This window comes from Schistocerca serialis, chromosome 11 (genome assembly GCF_023864345.2).
Source record: "Schistocerca serialis cubense isolate TAMUIC-IGC-003099 chromosome 11, iqSchSeri2.2, whole genome shotgun sequence".
Classification (NCBI taxonomy): domain Eukaryota; kingdom Metazoa; phylum Arthropoda; class Insecta; order Orthoptera; family Acrididae; genus Schistocerca; species Schistocerca serialis.
Genome location: NC_064648.1, coordinates 146,960,155 through 146,975,567, shown reverse-complemented (window position 1 = coordinate 146,975,567; position 15,413 = coordinate 146,960,155).

Sequence of the window (15,413 nt, the reverse complement as noted above, 5' to 3'; positions counted from 1 at the left end):
GACGACAGCAGCGGCAGATGGGTGCGGAAACTATCGCACATTCAGCTTAACGACTCATGCATCCAAGTCGCTGAGAAGACCATTCCTGCAGAAGAATGGGAAATAAAATTGAGGATGTGTCAGTTTGGCTTTAGGAAAGGTAAAGGCACCACAAAGGCAGTTGTAACATTGCACTTGATAATGAAAGGGAAACTGAAGAAACATCAAGATATCGAGATGGAAAAAGCGTTCGACAATGTGAAACAGAACAAAAAAAAAGATATTCGAAATTGTGAGAAAATTAGGTGTAAGCTGTAGAGAGAGGCGGGTAACAACATGTACGTGAGCCAACAGGAAATAATAAGTGTGGAAGAGCGAGAACTGAGACCTCAGATTAAAAAGGGTGTACAACAGGTATGGAGACTTTCGCCCCTACTTTTCAGTCTCTACATCGAAGAAGTGTAGACGCATATGAAAGGAAGGGTCGAGATATAGTTAATAATTCAGGGTGAAAGGACATCAAGATTCGCTGATGACTTTGTTGTCCATAGTGAAAGCAGAGAAGAAATAAATGACATGTTGAATGGAATGAACAGTCTAATGAGTACGGAATATGAATGGTGAGTAAATCGGGAAAGACAAATGTAATAAGTGCCGAACAAGACGTGGCACGCATTCGAATAATGTCTGAAGTGGTGATGGAGGAATCTGACACCATGAATCCTGCAGGGCTGTCCATAAAGCCGTAAGATTACGAGAAGGTGGAGATCTCTTCTGAACAGCACGTTGCAAGGCATACCGGATATGCTAAATAATTTTCATGTCTGGGGGTGTATGGCGACCAGCAAAAGCGTTTAAACTCAGAAGAGTGTTCCTGGAGCCACTCTGTAGCAATGCTAGGCGTGTGGGGTGTTGCACTGTCCTGCTGGAATTTCCAATGCACAATGGATGCAGGTGATCAGACAGGATGCTTACGTACGTGTCACCTGGCAAAGTCGTGTCTAGACGTATCAGGGGTCGCATATCACTTCAGCTGTACTCGCCTAACGGCATGAAAGAGCCTCCACCAGCTTGAACACTCCCCTGCTGACATGCAGTGTCCATGGATTTGCGAAGCTTTCTCCATACCCATACACGTCCATCCAGTTGGTACAATTTGAAACGAGACTCGTCCGACTAGGCAACATGCTCCCATGCATATTTAGTGTATAACGTTGTATATAAAGTTGCATTTATGTCCCACATCTCCCTGTTAATCTACTTGTACCACTCTTTTTCTCCATCATCCTCGCCTATACCTCTATCAATCACTTCCTCCCTCGTATCTGTTCATCTACTCCTCTTCATTTACCCCACCTTGAGTGTTGTTTATAGTTATTGCAATTTCGGACTGAGCAGTAGTAATCTACACTGATGCGCCAAAGAAACTGGTATAGGCTGTGTATTCAAATACAGAGATATGTAAACAGGCAGAATATGGCGCTGCAGTTTGCAATGCCTATGTAAGACAGGTGTCAAGCGTAGTTGTTAGATTGGTTGTTGTTGCTACAATTGCAGGTTATCAAGATATAAGTGGTTTGAACGTGGTATTATAGTCGGTGTACGAGCGATGCGACACAGCATTTCCGAGGTAGCGATGAAGTGGGTATTTTCCCGTACAACCATTTCACAAGTGCACCGTGAACATCAGGAATCCGGGAAAATATCAAATCACCCAAATCGCTGCAGCAGGCAAAGGATCCTGCAAGAACAGGACCTACGCCGACTGAAGAGAATTGTACGACATGATGGAAGTGCAGCCTGTTGTAACGGCGACCGGAACAGTTGCGGGGTTGTAGTGACGGAAATGTGGCAAGACCCCTGATACGTCTAGACACCACTTTGCCAGGTGACACGAACGTAAGCATCCTGTCTGATCACCTACATCCATTCATCTCCATTGTGCGTTATTGTGCATTCCGACAGACATGGGTAATTCCAGCAGGACAGTGCGACACCCCACACGGTCAGAATTGCTACAGAGTGGCTCCAGGAACACAACGGGAGAGGACAGACATGGCCAACGAAGGACCTTACGACACAACAAGAACAGACAACCGAGTCACGAACCAAAGAAGTCAACCGCGTCCACTCGTAAAGAAAACACGAACGTCAAGACGTTGTCTAATGCAAGGCGATATGTCCTAGATGCACGCAAGGTTAGACTGGCAGGCTGAGCTTTTTCTTTTTCTTTATTGTTATTTCACACCTTACATAAGGTGGGCTGGCAGCGGCACAGTACGCCGCTCTTCAGCCACAGGTATTACATGAGAAAAACAAGGGAGACACAGAACAAACATAACATAATGGGGGACAAAAATCAGTAGACACAGTAATAAAAAAGCGCGAAGCCGTTCACACGTGAAGAAAACCAAAGAAACTCTTAGTACTGAACACAGACACTGATGATGGAGACGACACGTGAACGATGGAGCGTGGGCGGCGAAAACACTGAGGCACAAACACGACGGCACACATACAAAACTGATGGCGATGATCTCCGGCGCGAGAATGTCCACTTAACGTGTGCGAGTCCAGGCTGAGCGACAGGCAGGCGCTTAAGTACTCGATCCGGGACGCCGCTATTGGCCGCTGGAACCACGTGTTCCACTGTGGCCAGGAGTCGCGCGCCGCCACAAACTACGGTGCAGCGACCTCTATGGGTCTTCGACGTCCATGATGTCTGGCGGGGATTCAAATTCCGCAGCGCGCGGTACCAGACAACCTTTCCGAATATTGCTGCAGATTTCAGTGGTGGGCCATCAATAAGTGTCAGCGTGTGAACCATTCGACGAAACATCATCAATATAGGCATTTGAAACCAAAGGCCCTATGATGACTGCACGATTCATGGCTTTACACCTCACCTGGGCCCATCAACATGGACATTCAGCTCTTGACGACTGTAAACATGCTGTCTGCTCGGACGAGCCTCGTTTCAAATTGTATCAAGTGGATGGACGTGTACAGGTGTGGAGTCAACATTGCGAATCCGTGGACACTGCATTTCAGCAGAGGACTGTTCAGGCTGGTGAGGGGCATGTGCAGTTGGAGAGATGTGCGACCTCTGATACGTCTAGATACGACTCTGACAGGTGACACATACGTAAGCATCCTACCTGATCACCTACATCCATTCATCTCCAATGTGCATTCTGACAGACAATACCAGCAGGACAATGCAACACTCTACACATCCAGGATAGCTACAGAGTGGCTCCAAGAACACTCTTCTGAGTCCAAACACTTCTGCTGGCCACCAAACTCCACAGACAAGAACATTATTGAGCATATCGGGGATGCCTTGCAACGTGCTGTTCAGAAGAGATCTCCACCGCCTCATAGTCTTACGAATTTATTGAGAGCCCTGCAGGATTCATGGTGTCAGTTCCCTCCAGCACTACTTCAGACATTAGTCGAATCCATGCCACTTTACATTGTGGCAGTTCTGTGTGCTACACGATATTAAGCAGGTGTACCAGTTTCTTTGGCTCCAGTATGCAGAAAACAGTGCAATCGTTGTATTGCGGAAACAGAACGATTAATTCGACTTCCAGATGGGCACGATTATAAGATTTCGAGTAAAGCGCCGAAGCATGTATAAAAAAGCTAAGGTTGTAAACTGTTCGCATCTGATAGATGTTGCTATCCACAACAGGCGCCGAGGCAGTTGTCATACACCACAGGCCTTAGACGATGGGTGAATGATGGCTGTTGACATGTGTATGGGTGAACAGGCATGCAACCGTAAAGCAACTGACGCTCCAGATGAACCAAGGGGCTGGCAAAAGTATCCGCTCAACAACAGTCCCGCAAATGTTGCTCCGTATGGGGCGCCGCAGCAGGCGTTACTCGAACCACTGCAATACAGCGAGCGCCAATACTGCCAGCTAAATACACTCCTGGAAATTCAAATAAGAACACCGTGAATTCATTGTCCCAGGAAGGGGAAACTTTATTGACACATTCCTGGGGTCAGATACATCACATGATCACACTGACAGAACCACAGGCACATAGACACAGGCAACAGAGCATGCACAATGTCGGCACTAGTACAGTGTATATCCACCTTTCGCAGCAATGCAGGCTGCTATTCTCCCATGGAGACGATCGTAGAGATGCTGGATGTAGTCCTGTGGAACGGCTTGCCATGCCATTTCCACCTGGCGCCTCAGTTGGACCAGCGTTCGTGCTGGACGTGCAGACCGCGTGAGACGACGCTTCATCCAGTCCCAAACATGCTCAATGGGGGACAGATCCGGAGATCTTGCTGGCCAGGGTAGTTGACTTACACCTTCTAGAGCACGTTGGGTGGCACGGGATACATGCGGACGTGCATTGTCCTGTTGGAACAGCAAGTTCCCTTGCCGGTCTAGGAATGGTAGAACGATGGGTTCGATGACGGTTTGGATGTACCGTGCACTATTCAGTGTCCCCTCGACGATCACCAGTGGTGTACGGCCAGTGTAGGAGATCGCTCCCCACACCATGATGCCGGGTGTTGGCCCTGTGTGCCTCGGTCGTATGCAGTCCTGATTGTGGCGCTCACCTGCACGGCGCCAAACACGCATACAACCATCATTGGCACCAAGGCAGAAGCGACTCTCATCGCTGAAGACGACACGTCTCCATTCGTCCCTCCATTCACGCCTGTCGCGACACCACTGGAGGCGGGCTGCACGATGTTGGGGCGTGAGCGGAAGACGGCCTAACGGTGTGCTTCATGGAGACGGTTGCGAATGGTCCTCGCCGATACCCCAGGAGCAACAGTGTCCCTAATTTGCTGGGAAGTGGCGGTGCAGTCCCCTACGGCACTGCGTAGGATCCTACGGTCTTGGCGTGCATCCGTGCGTCGCTGCGGTCCGGTCCCAGGTCGACGGGCACGTGCACCTTCCGCCGACCACTGGCGACAACATCGATGTACTGTGGAGACCTCACGCCCCACGTGTTGAGCAATTCGGCGGTACGTCCACCCGGCCTCCCGCATGCCCACTATACGTCCTCGCTCAAAGTCCGTCAACTGCACATACGGTTCACGTCCACGCTGTCGCGGCATGCTACCAGTGTCAAAGACTGCGATGGAGCTCCGTATGCCACGGCAAACTGGCTGACACTGACGGCGGCGGTGCACAAATGCTGCGCAGCTAGCGCCATTCGACGGCCAACACCGCGGTTCCTGGTGTGTCCGCTGTGCCGTGCGTGTGATCATTGCTTGTACAGCCCTCTCGCAGTGTCCGGAGCAAGTATGGTGGGTCTGACACACCGGTGTCAATGTGTTCTTTTTTCCATTTCCGGGAGTGTAGAAGATTCTAACTACTGAAGGCACTAACTACTGATAGGCATAGTTAGCAAATGAAAGATTTTGATAGAGAACAAACAATGTATTTACCTTAATAGTGTTCAAAAGTCATAATATATATATATCAGTTCATGACATCCGTCTTAGAGATTTACTGTCTCAGATCATCCGCTCTCAAAACTCCACCATCTCTCTCCCCACATCCACCACTGCTGGCGGCTCACCTCCAACTGCGCAACGCTACGCGCTGTTAACATCCAGCTGCCCAACACTACAACAGCGAATATTACATCAACAATGCCAACCAGCCACAGACTGCACACAGCACAGCCAGTGATTTTCATACAGAGCGCTACGTGTCGTTACCAATTAAAAAACCTAAACAGCCTATTTACAGTGTGGTAGACTACATTATTGACCTACATATTCCCTAGTATAGGTTATTGATATTCCAATATTTGTATTGGCATAATCGAGTATCATAAATATACAACAGAATTTAATAGTACTATATCAAATTTGATCCCTCTGAAACATTGTAACCTCCCCACCGCAATTTTATAAGAAAATATAGCAATACTTAATAGAAATGGGAGCCAAGTGTAACCTCCCCACAAATTTTTTAAAGAAAATAAAGCAATACTTAATAGAAATGGGAGCCAAGTGTAACCTCCCCACAATTTTTTTAAAAGAAAAGGACGATACTAATTAGAAATGCTGATGGACATGGCTCTATGCGTAACCTGCCCATAATGAAATGTACTGACAATGGCAACAAAAAATGTGAAATTCGCAATCTGACTCAAATATAAATCCTTCAAAAAATTAAAGTCCATTCAGTGACAAGAAAATTCAATTAAACCGAAATATCGGTCTTTGGCCCTGTGTAAACAATCAGAATTAAAGTCTTACCTCATAATAAATGGATGTCACATATCTGCTCTTGTTGTTGCGCACCGCTTGGAGGAACTGCATTGCAAATAATAATATTCTCTTTTTTTTTGTGATTTTAGTGGAATTTTTCTTCAAAAGAAGTGGAATGAAATGGGAAGTGCAACGAAATCTTGAGTTCAATAAAAATTAAATTTTTGAGAAAATGCTTTTGAAATAAAAATTATTATTGGGGAACTTGTTGCAGAATAGTTACAATAAATAAAATTTTTCATTATCTAATGATTATATTAATTAACAGTATACCTTATTCCTCATCTTGACCAGTGTTGCCGACCGCCTACATCACACAACCGCACTGGGCTGCTACTACTGACCGACCGCTCTGCATGACGACTACAGACTGAGTACTGCTCTCAACTAGACAGAGCTACAGACTCGCAACGACTACTCACTGACTGAGAACCGCTCGCAACATTCGCGTGGTCAAGCGCATACTCTCTGGTCACAGATGCTACAATGCCTCGCCATCGCTGCTGCGTTACATACGTGTTTCATAACCCTCCACTGGGGGGGCAAAAATTTGGCAGCGATGGTGAGTCATTTGGACTTGCCAAGCGCGGCAAAATTTTTCTTTAATTAACAAAATTCTACAACTTACAGAATATTTAAATGTTGTGCACACGCACTAAGTACAAAATATACCAGACAAAGACAAAATGTGAATACAAAACATAGTAGCAAATCAGAAAAATGTATATACAAAATTTTTGACAGATAACAAAGTGCACAGGCACTGAAAAAATTCTTTAGCATATGCAGAACAAATAAACAGACTGGCAAGAATAATTAGATGTAGTACATAAAGTAAATGTTGTGCACACGCACTAAGTACAAAATATATCAGACAAAGACAAGATGTGAGTACAAAACATAGTAGCAAATCAGAAAAGTATATACAAATTATTTGACAGATAACAAAGTGCACAGGCACTGAAAAAATTCTTTAGCATATGCAGAACAAATAAACAGACTGGCAAGAATAATTAGATGTAGTACATAAAGTAAATGTTGTGCACACGCACTAAGTACAAAATATATCAGACAAAGACAAAATGTGAGTACAAAACATAGTAGCAAATCAGAAAAGTATATACAAATTATTTGACAGATAATAAAGTGCACAGGCACTGAAAAAATTCTTTAGCATATTCAGAACAAATGAACAGACTGGCAAAAATATTATATTGACAAGTGACATAAGTGTATTCGCATTGGAGTTCAGCGAATCGAAAAATGTATAACCTATGAACTATGTGGCAAGAATCAGGATAGGAAAGGGAAGGATTGCATCATGGTTGTAGCACTTTAGATTGCACACAGCTGCTCTGAAAGTCCATATCTTTCCACAGAAATACAACACCAAGTGACACAACTTGAAGTTCTTTTCCCATCAGAATTTATCAGTGTAGCCAAGACACTGAACTGTCGTAGTAATGTTCCATGTTTTCATTTTGGCAGTACATTAGGTACACCAAACAGTGGGACCATAATAATGTCTTCATCGCTCATGGTGGTGGACAGCATGTCGTGTCAACACCACACTCTTACAAGGCACACCAACGTAGAATTAGTGCAAAACCAAATATAGTGCTCCATGATCACTGGGATAGACAGGACAAATGGACATTGCAATAATTCAGGGTAGTCAGCTTATGAGGTGAAGGACATCAAGTCACATAATATTGACAATTACAGACTTAATTAGTAGTTTGTGGCATTCATAGCCCAGTTATTGAACATTTCTGTACCAAGTATGTAGTATTACAGAAAAATGTTCATTAATTGTTGTACATAGAATCAGTAGCCTTCTTTTCCTGGTTACAAAGCATTATGAAATAATCGCATTCTTTTCAGTTACAGAGTATAATTAAGAATCATTAACCTTCTCCTAATTACAGTTAATTAATCATTTGTCATTCCAATAATCATTAGCCTTTGCCTAATTACAGTTAATTAATCATTTGTCGTTAATTAATCATTTGTCTAATTACAGTTAATTAATCATTTGTCTAATTACAGTTAATTAATCATTTGTCGTTAATTAATCATTTGTCTAATTACAGTTAATTAATTAATCATTTGTCATTTCAATATAGTAAGAATTATTAGCCTTAATTAATTACAAAGCATTATTAAACAGTCACATTCTTTTCTGGTTACAAAGTATCAACATTGGAAACAAGAGCTAATCAATGGCATAATTAATCACAATTCTTCAAGTGACAATTATTGGCACTCAGTGGCCAGCAAGTATTGAATAGAATCATCATTCAGTATTATTCAGGTTATTACGAAGTCATTATTAAAAATCAGTTAATTACAGTCAAATCATTAATAATCACAGGCAGTATAAGTGGTATCATTACAATAAACAGTGGCAGTTATTAGCTAGTGACAAAGCATTATTTTGAATATAGTCTCATTAAGAGGTCATTACTCAAGTGACATGCTATTCAGAGTTGATCAGTATTATTCAGAATTATCATAAACTAGTGACATTATGTGGAACTGGTAATACATGTTTTTTGTTAGCAATGCATTGCGTTGGGATCGATAATTAATTGCTGAGGCATAATACTTTTTGCTTTTGACCTATTGCTGCAAATGAGGATAGGTAACGTCATTCGTCATGAGTCAGCTGTAGCAAGATTATGTAACAAGGCAGTACATGTGATCACATTTATAAATGATAAACACAAATGGGTAAAAATATAAAAATGCAAGTACTAGAACAGGTATAATAAGCAACAGGTTTAGTAAGTATCATGAAAAACTTCTCCTGGAAAAAATACAAAATGGATTATTGACCTGAAAGAAGAAACGCACACTATGCTGAAAAGTAGTGAACTTCGAATTAACAGGCAGTGAAGTGTGTATAAAAATGTGTTCCATAGCTGTCCTTTCCAAAACTTTCAGTCATCCTACTATGCAATATAACACCTGCTGTCAAAGCAAACTGCAATAAATACTTAAATAACTACGTAGCATAAATACATAACTTCAACACTATCCTCATCTGTAAAGAAAAAAAAACTTCATTATCCATATCATCATAACTTCACCATTATCATCACCTGTAAAGAAAAACTTCATTATTCATAATACCATTTCCTTCATCATTATTCATCAGTATTCATTATCATCTGCAAAAAATCACTTCATTACTCATTACACAACTATTCCTTATCTCTAGCATATTTCATCACTAAAACTAAGATGTGTAGTTCTCTCTGACAGCCTGCATCAATCACCTTGTATTCTGAAAGAAAAAATTAGTTAAGACTGCTATTCTGTGATGAGTATAGTATATTCTTGTTAATGCCTGTTAATCCTGATCCATTTACTCTTCCTCATAAAGTTATTGCATCTCCTTTCGTTTATTCCGTAGGTGAAATTCCCATTTATGTTAAATTTATTTCTTAGAATCATCATTCCTTTCTGAAATTGATGAACAAAGATTAATGTCCTGCATTTAAATCATATACCCCCTAGATAATGACTGGTTTATGGTAACATAATTAACCCTACAGCATAACATGACAGAAAACGTAATATGTCAAAAACATTGACAGTGTTCAAAAACAAAAATATACACAGAATAATACAATGCAGCAGCAAAAAAAATGTGAAACAGTCACGATGTTGAGATGTCATAAGGCAAAAAAAATGTCAAAGTCGACTGGTGTGTGTTATATCTTAACTATTTCATAGTCCATACAAACAAAACTGGAGTACAGTCACATACACAAAAAAATGGAAAATGTGCACGGTCTGATGTGTAACGACAAGAAAAGCGACCTGCTAACCTTACCTTGCCGGGCACTTGCCAAGAAAAAACACGATAATCATCAATAAATAGTCACATAAATATAATTGCTGAAATAGTCGTAAATGTGTAAATTCATCTGGAAAAATATGCACGGTCTGATGTGTAACGACAAGAAGAGCGACCTGCTAACCTTACCTTGCCGGGCACTTGCCAAGAAAAAATACGATAATCATCAATAATTAGTCACGTGAAATAATTGCATTAGTAAATGGCATCATAGTGTGTTGAATCATACAGTGGTTTCACTCAATAAACGGTTTAATGTTTGATATATGGTGATTGCCTTTCGATTTTCTGGTTCTCAAAGTTTCGACGTGTACAACATTGGGGTGAGGGATACTGCGAATCCGATATGGACCTGTGTATAGAAGTTCAAATTTACTGCACTTACCTTTTAATTTGCTGGATAAATAGTGTGTACGCACTAATATTTTCTGTCCAACGTGAAAGTCTCGGCGTTTACAAACCTGTTTTTTCTGTCTTCTCCGGCGCTCTGCGGCACGTTTGATGTTCTTCAGCGCAATGTCAATTATTTCGTGGTGTCGTAGGCGACGACTTTTGGGAAATTCTATTAATTCTTTAATTTTGTTCGGTGGTTCAACGTTTTTCAGTATAACAGTCGGAGATAGCATAGTGGATTCATTTGGAATGGAATTAATTACATCTTGGAATGAGAGTATGTGTGTATCCCAATCAATATGTCTTTTGTGGCAGTATATTCGGCACAGCTTACCAATTTCTTTCATTAATCTTTCACAGGGGTTCGAAGAAGCGTGGTACTTGGATATATAAATCGGAGAAATGTTTCTAGCTCGTAACATGCGTGTCCATATACTACTACGAAATTGAGATCCATTGTCAGAAATTACGTTCATCACATGCCCTACATGAGATAGAAAATGTTTTACAAATGCTTTCGAAGCAGTTTTAGCAGTAGCTTTGCGTAATGGAGTGAAAGTAACAAATTTTGAAGTGAGCTCAACAGCGACAAATATGTAGCAAAAACCTCTGTTAGTTCTGGGAATCGGACCAAAAATATCTACTGCGGCCATGTGTCTTAATTTAACAGGTATAATGGGATATAAAGGAGGAATATGTGAAGTGGTGTCTGATTTAGCTTTCTGGCAAATTTTACAAGACGCTAAAACTCGTCGTATACGTTTCTCCATGTTGGCAAAATAACAGTTCTGTCTCAGTATAAGAAAACATTTTCTTGCTCCGTAATGTGCGTAACTTAAATGAGTGTACCAAATTAGTTTGTTAACCAGTTCGTCAGGAATGCATAATAACCAATTGTTGCTGTCAGGATGAGAGCGGCGAAACAGAATGTCATTGCGTACAGTGTAGTGGTTTCTAATCGTAACATTATTCTTATCTTGCCAAAGCTGTTTAATTTCTTTCCACACATTGTCTTTGTTTTGTTCTTGTGCTATGTCCTGTAATGACGATGAAATAAAATTTTCAAATGCAACTTGCTGAATGTACATGACACTGAAATTTGCTTTGCAGAAGTTGGTTGCTTCGTCTTGCTGATTGTTGCCGAGAGAACGCGATAGTGCGTCTGCTATAACATTTTGCGTACCGGGAATGTGAACTATTGTAAAATTAAATTCCTGTAAATAAAGTTTCCTTCTACTTAACCTGTCGTGAGTAAATTTAGCCGAGAGTAAAAATTGTATCGCTCTGTGGTCTGTGTAAACGGTGGTATGTCTGCCATAAAGAAAGTGCCGAAATCTCGTAAAAGCCCATACAACACATAATGTTTCAAGTTCTGTAACGGAGTAATTTCGTTCAGCAGGTGACAGAATGCGGCTTGCAAATGCGATGTTTTTGATTACAATTGAACCATCTTCTTCAATTTCCTGGAAAATGTGTACGCCTAAAGCGGTGTTGGAACTGTCGGTGGCAATGGAAAAATTTCTAGTAAGATCTGGGTGCGATAAAAGTGGTGCATTCAACAAAGCATGTTTCAGGTTCATGAATTCAGAGTGTGCTTGCTTATCCCAAGACCAAATACTGTTTTTACCTGTTAATTGGCATAGTCTAGGCGTGTCTAAAGCAGAATGATGAATAAATTTACGAAAAAAGTTAATTAAGCCCAAAAAACTGCGTAATTGCTTCTTCGTCGTAGGAACAGTAATGTCACGTAGAGCTTGAAGTTTTTCCGGATCAGGTGCAATGCCTTCTGCTGAAATTACGTGTCCAAGAAATTTTATAGAAGTTTTGCCAAAGTGCGATTTACTAAGATTAACTGTAAGTCCTTGTGCATGAAAAGTTTGTAACAGTTGTTCAAGAATCAGATTGTGTTCGGACCAGTTAGCTTCTGCGATAAGAATATCGTCTACGTACATCGTAATTCTGTCCTTAATGCAAACGTGTGTCGGATGGCGTCAAAATTAATAACATTTTCGTGAAGAAGATTCTGCGTGTCAAAATTATTGCTTACGTTACTGGAATATAAAACCTGTACTGTGTCTGCTCAAATTCTATCGTACGTGCTGTTATTTACGGGAGAATGTTGTGGCATATCCACTATATGAACTGTTCTGTTATTTCTTAATGACGTGTTACGCTATGGATGACACCTATTGTCTGTTCCATTCATGATTATTTGTTGTTGCTGATGTTCTTGCTGCTGAAAAGATCGACTGTTATTAAAATGTACGCTGAAAATTGTGCTCATCATTTTTTTTTTTTTTTTTACGTCTGTCATGATAGTAATTTCTATACGGCGCATTGCGATACGACTTGAAATGGTGTGTTGTCTGTACGTGGTTATTTCTTTGCTGCCATGCGTTACTATTTGTTGGAGCTGGGACTATACGTGCACGCGGCGAAACATTGAAGTTTGGTTGACCTTGTAGACTGCATTGTTGGTTAGGTATGCTAAGCGGCTGACTTTCATGCTATTGTGGTGAAAAACATCTATTGTTACAAAAATATGGTTTCTATTGCTGATAATTTTACACATACTGATGATTACGATTTTATCCGTTATTAAAATTACGCTGGTTCTGGAGTGCCTAATGAAAATTGTCACATTCGGTAAAAGTTTGTCACATCGGGTATTCATTACATATTTCTTAATACTAGATAGAGCAATAGTTAAAGAGCAGTTTTGATAGATATAAAGGATAGTAGAAGAGAAGGCAGCAGTGCAGAAAACTAAAGATGAAACAGCACTACTACAGCTCGGGGCCCTATGCTCGCTACGGCACATATTCATTAAAGCGTAATGAATCCCCTGAGGTCTATTACGCACTGCGAATAAATTTTAGCTTTTGTGTTACAGGCAATGGCGGTAAAATTTCCAAAGCAAATCGCTGTATTCTTGCTAATTCCAGTTTCTTCATTATACGCAATGCTGTTGTAAATACAAAAATAAATTGTCGCATCTGTTTCAAAGCTAGTTTCTGCATTACACGCAATAGCGGTGAAAGCATAAAAACAATTTGTCGTATACAGCTCAAAGTGTGTACCTGTGTTCTGTCTTTATTAAATTCCTTAGATTTTCTTACAAATGCAAATTGCTCGAAATCTACGTTCTCGTCACTCAGTTTGATAACACGTTCAGGTTTGTGTGTGAATCTGTTCGTCTGTGTCATTTCGGATTTCAAGTTGCGTAGCTTTCCAGATTTTAAGTCGCGTGGCTTTTCGGATTTTAAGTCGCGTAGTTGCTGTAAATTGTTCACATTATACACACTGCGTAAGTCTGACACATGTTCATAAAGTGGCGCCTGTTGTGGTATGTTATTAACTGAAATGTTTTTCATTTCTGTTACTTCTTGTTGTAAATTTGATAACTTCCGACGTAACGTGTTGTTAGATGAATCGATTTCATTAATTGTCTGCTGTAAATTTTGAAATTCAGGTGTTTGGATAAAAGAAACCGGTGCAGTATCGTCTGATTTATTGTCATTAGTATTTTCGATAACATCAATACGACTGGCCAATTCATCACATTTTTCAGTCAGTATTTTAACCTGATCATCGGTTTTAGAATCAGACGCATTAATCTGTTTTTGCAACTTGCGCGTAGTTTCGCTCAGTTTTTTAACATCAGCTTTGATGACATCGCAATCCTGTGTTAGATCTAGTTGTTCGAATCTATCTGTCACTGTTTGAATATTTACTGTGTGTGTATCTGTTTTTGCTTTAAGACCAGAAATTTCATCCTGTAATTCCGCGTTCAATTGTTCTATGGTATTAATTTTGTCGGACACTGTAGTAATATTATTGTCTACATACGTCTTCGCTTTCGCGAATATTTTACGTTTGTCCTCTTGTCTTTGTGCAGTGATTGTTTCCATGACTTGTCGTTTTACTTTGTTTTGATCCTGAATAAATCTGCGGAAACGCGTATCACTGTTCTGTATGTGCTGATTAAAGCGCTCGTTAATCTGAGTGTTCTGTTGTTCGAATTTCGCGTCTATCTTTGCGTCCATAGTGCGCGAAAGTTCTACCGTCATTGCTTTAAACTCGTCCCGTAATTGTGCAGCTTTTTCAGAGCATTGTTTAGCGACTCCGCTAATTTCGTCTCTGAGTGTTTCTGTTGCGGCTGTTTGCATTTCCCTTAATTCTTGTGCAACAGACTTTATTTCTTCGCTATTTTTTTGTGAACAAGCCTCAATTTCCACGCGCAACTGTTCCTTAGTGTCATGGCACTGCGCGGCAACGTCTCTAATTTGTTCACTAAGTTTGTCTTGTTTTTTGTCATTATTGTCAAGTTTTTCGTTCTGTTGTTTGAAATTTTCATCGATTTTATTAAATCTTTCATTAAACTGTTTGAAATTTTCACTCTGTTGTTGTAGCAATCTTACCATAATTTGTTCAAAGCCAAAGTTAGCGTTTATACTCTCTGTGCTGTTTAGTGGTGGATCTGGAACTCTCTCGCTTACTGTAACCATTTGGTTATTCTGAGATTTACAAAAAGTTTTGTCAGTCGGATGTACATTGTCAGACGTTATTTCGGAATTAAATAAATCCGTCGTACTTTCACTACACTGACCATTTTCATTCGAAAAATTTGTTTGTATGTTACTTGAATTTTCCAAATCGGGTGTGTTAAGCTCGGCAGCGCTCATTACCATAGAGCATTCTGCGTCATCAATTGTCGTCAAGTTAACAGACGAGACAATTGAGTTCGTTTGTTCATCATTAAGGTGAAAGTCATCTTTAGTGGTTGGAATGCACTGATTGTTAGTGAACGCAGGATTGTCATCATTGCGTTGCGTATCACAATTACTATCGGTCACGTTGTTTAAGTCGGTAATTTCATTCACAATACTTCGCGATACACTATTCACAGTC